General features: G+C 29.8%; 1 non-coding gene across 1 annotated transcript; it reads right to left on the bottom strand.

The window, feature by feature from the left end:
* Nucleotides 1-625: 625 nt before the first annotated feature.
* TRNAG-GCC (transfer RNA glycine (anticodon GCC)) lies at nucleotides 626-698 on the bottom strand. The gene has a single exon. It is a non-coding gene; the product is annotated as a tRNA-Gly (tRNA).
* Nucleotides 699-4,779: the final 4,081 nt, after the last annotated feature.

Below are 4,779 nucleotides of genomic sequence, written 5' to 3'. Positions count from 1 at the left end.
TCTACAGGTCAGGAGGCTCAATTACAGTGGTGAATTGCAGCACAGGACACCCAGGCTTGAAAAGGTGAAAATCACCCTTTAATAGTGGGATTTTTTGTTTACTATACTTGCTGTTAAAATGTATTTCATTGCTTTGTAATTATTCATTTTTTCAATACTCTGTTTTACCTCTTATGCATATTGTAATAAAAAAACGAGTAATTTAACGTAAAAAAATCCCGAGACTTCTTGCATTGTAGACCAACGCGCTGACCATAAGACCACGAGGCGGACAACACATAAGATTCTGTATTTTCGTAACCATTTAATTATTTAATCAATGAACACGTATTTCTACGTTATTTAAAAATTATTTAATAAAACGCTAGAAGAAATGAAAACAATTTTTTTTTAAATGTTTGTACTTTTTAAGGAGGGTAAAATAAATTGTAACTTTTTTTACCATAATCATTCCCTTTCCGCACCTAATGGTGCATAGGGCACTGCATTGGTACACCAATCGCAGCGTTTCTTGATAATCGTTGTAACATGAAGGTGAGATGATCTGTCTTATGCTTCAGGTACCAGTCCAGGGACTATGATATTTTGTAGTGTAAAAACACCCTTTTAAACAAATATTTTACATTAACTATGTCGGGAATCGAACCCGAGACCTCTTGCATGGCAGGCAAACGCGCTGACCACTACACCACAAAGCCTACAAACATTTTTTAAGAAATATTAATGTACTTTTTCATTTACAAAAAATAAATATTTTAAAGTTATTTATGTTGTTAGTAAATTGATCGAAATAATTAAATGCAATATTTCAGTGGTGTTTTATTTTAGTTATTTTCGCTGGAACTAAAAGGTGTCAAAATTTAAATTTAACCATAGTGATTAAGTAAATTTTAAGAGTTTAGGAATGTAGATTTAAAAATATAAATTTATAGCAAGAGTTGAGAGCACTTTAAGTACGAGTACCGAGCCAACATTCGCTCACTAAATATGTCAAGTGAACATTTATTGCCAATGTAACATAAGTACGTGTATGGAATACATTCACCAATCAAGTCAAGATATAGTTTTATATGCTAAAGTGGATGGGTTTTTTATGTTATTTATTATCTTATTTCGCACATAACATACTCGTATGATAAAAAGTAAAAAAAAGAAACCTATATATTTATGCCATTCAGTTTTTAATCATGTAATGTTTCGGTAGTAACGCATTGGACATTTTTAAAAAAACTTTTTTTTTTCTATAATGTTTGTAAGTATTTGTCCGGGTGGATTAAGAATACAGTTCTGTTTACGAAATAGAGCCAGAATCCTCAACGAGTAAATATTTAAAAAAATATTTTTTTTTTGTTTTTTTTTTACAATTTACAAAAGAGATAAAACAGTGTATTAAAAAAATAATTGATAATTACATAGCAATGAAATACATGTTAATAGTAAAAATAGTAAACAAAAATATCCCACAAAGGCATGGCCTGTTCGAGGATATACAAGAAAATGCTAACGAATGTTTGCTCCTATAATAAAAAGACATATTTTTGTATAACATAAAAAAGATAACTCGACGGTTGCTCTTAAAGTACATCCACGGAGACTGGAACGCTGTGCACGTGCAAACCACGAGCCCACTGCGTGATATCACATGATTAGCCCATTTCACACCACGGCAAAAGTCGATATTTATTGTTTTACAATTATTTCCTTACAATATTTGAGATTGTCCAAATGTTTGTAATGATGTTTGTAGTGAATGTAGTTTGTAGCGAATGTTACACAGTGTGTTAAGTGGCCACTTAAACCAGCCAATGACAAGTCATAAGCCCTGTAAATGCCTAGATTTCAATATTCCCTTTTCTAATTTATTCTCCATCCCTGTTGTAATTTTTTAATTATTTCCTTTTTTAATGCCTGGCATACGCAACAACCAGTACACCGTGAGATCGACTAATCTCCAGACGATGTTCTTTTGCAGGTATTTTACCTAAGAGTACCTACTCGCTAAATTTAAATAATGATTCCGATAAAATTATCATTAAAATCTCTTTTGTTAAGTTTCACTGTATTATTTAAATCGGGTTGGGTTCCCGTGGCTAGTGTTGCGGACTCGCGGAACAGAGGTCCGAAGTTTAAACCCCTCTCTACCTCAACTTGATTTCCATTTTCAAATAGTGAGTTATTTACGATTCGTTGAAAATGGTCACCGAAATCGAAATATTTGGGTAAATTAAAAGAACGCTAATATTTCATCTTTTTAAAAAATAATGTATTATCCGAGGCGTTTTTTTTTCAATAAAAACTATGGGGTTTTATAAAAAAAAAACAAAAAATATAAATATTATCAATTTTAAATAGATACTAACGAATCACCACTATAATTTCACCGTGTCGCGTAGATTAAGATGATATGCGTAAAATAGGCTATTCTCCGTCGGGTATCACGCGGCTAGTTTGTTTATTTGGAAATTCTTGTAATAATTAAAAAACGATAAGTAAAAATCCTGAATAAAAAAATCGAGTAGATATAAATCTAAGTCGTAATATAGTTGTTCGCTCGTTTGCCTACCATGCTTGGGGTCCAAGGTTCTATTAGTTACATAAAAAAAGGACTCAATTATCTGTTTTTTAAAGACTTTTAACTCGATAAAAATAGGGCTTATCCCAATACCCAAAAGCATTGATATCGAATTTAAGGCGGGAAGCTGTGGGACGCGCTTTTTGCAATACTAGATCCAATAATAGCCGATAACGTGCATTTTAACTTCATCATATTACGTCCTTTTTGAAAACTCCTCTATCCAATAGAATCATTGAAATAAAAAATGGTTAGGGAAATGTCTCAAACACGCTTTTTATATCTTGTTTAAAAAAATATTATTAAATTTGGTGAGGTATCCAAAATAAAAATAAAACCCCTTTATTTTATTTTATTCTACCTTTATTCTTTTTAAATATATGTGACGCGTTTTGTCTTGTTAGGACATTATCAAATTGACTTTAATATTTACAAAGTATCTTTATAAACGAACAATAATTGCTGTTTAATAAAACAGGTGTTTACTTGTGCTAATAGTTTATGGGGTATTTTAACAAGTATAGCAGATTTTCATATGGACCAAGAAAAGTAAAGTAATCTTAAATTAATTAGTGTATACTGAGCGCATTTTATAAAGTACTTTTTTTTTTAAATTTATTTTTACAGAACGCCCAAGGGGCATTTACAAAAAATATACAGGTAAGTACAAACAGTAAGTAATAATTTAAAAAAATAAACAACGCTTTTTTGCATACATGTAGAAACAATAAAAAACATACTGCCATGCCAAATAAAAAGTGAAACTTTACATAGTAAAAAAGAAAAAAATAAATGGATATAAGAAAAGTAATTGAATTAAAAAGCAAATTGTAAATAACTTGTTAAGAATTTAAACAAAAAAAATATAAACATATACTTATACGTATAAAAAAATGGTAAAAACAAATTATTGTTAAAAACAAATAATCAAAATTAGTTTACAGTAAGTATATATAAGATAAAATCTGGTACACAAAAATATTTGATGCATTCATTTCAGAAAAAGATAATAATAAATAATGATACACATCAAAAACAGAGAAAAAATTGTATGAAAAAGAAAGTTTCATTGCGACATTAATAATTAGTCTTCAACAGTGCATTTAAGAACGTTTTAAAATGGATAATTGTCGTATTAAAAATGTCTATACATAATCTCAATATGGGTATATTGAAATTATAACTGCCTTCCTACACAGTGTTAAGTTCCGTTTTTTACTGAATGACAGCAATTCGTTATTTGTTAAACCCTCAGAGTAATAATGCACCAAGCAAGTTTAACCTCAGCTATATGATATGAACCTAACGCCATAAAACACATAAGTTGGCTGCTAATATAAAACTTTTTGAACAAAAGGCGGCCCCCGTGATCGAGATATGTATTCTTTGTGAAATTCTTATTTCTTATTTTCCTATAAACGCTCCTAAATAATGTTGACACCACCAAATACCTCCAGGAGCCCCTATCGCTAGCCAGCTCATTCGGCTCCTCCCATAATAATTCAGACGAATAAAGCCAAAAGATCGTCATTGACAGCAACGACAACAGGTAAAACGGAAGAAGAGGCAACTTGGGTTAATTGTTATTTATAATATTGTAACATATGTAATTATTATTTATTAAATATTATTTTTTGTATTTGGATTGTTTTTTGAAAAAATATATTGAATCAAATGGAATTATTCATTAGTTTAATTTACTTACAATTATTATGGCTTAATACTGGCATAGACTAAAAAGCCATAATACGTTAGTGTGTATTATTACAAATGTAATTTGAAACGAATAAATCTGTAGGTACCGACTTTTTATATACACAAAAAGAAAGTCAAGTGGTTTTTCTTTATATTTCTATTAAATTATAGTAAGCCCAAAGCCACGTTTTTCTGTTCTATTGAAGGTGATACGATTTAAATAAAATACTAAAATAAGTTAGTATATGACCTTCTCTATCTAACAGCAACTAGGGAACTTTTTAAACAAACTAACTAATTCAATATAATTTAACTCTTTCAACTAGAATCATTAAAATTTATCCATAAATTAGCCACTGATGTAATTGTAGACGAAAAACTAAAACTTGAAAAAAAATGTAGTAAACATGGACACAATACGAGAATATCAGAAAAATATCATATACAACCTTCTAAAACGAGACAATGACAGTCGAGACTAATAAACCAGGGACTAAAATTATGCAATAAAC

Source organism: Micrasema longulum, unplaced genomic scaffold, assembly GCF_059751315.1.
Source record: "Micrasema longulum isolate JH-2025_06_02 unplaced genomic scaffold, ASM5975131v1 h1tg001055l, whole genome shotgun sequence".
NCBI lineage: Eukaryota > Metazoa > Arthropoda > Insecta > Trichoptera > Brachycentridae > Micrasema > Micrasema longulum.
Note: the sequence above shows the minus strand (reverse complement) of the source record. Positions and strands in the feature narration are given on the sequence as shown.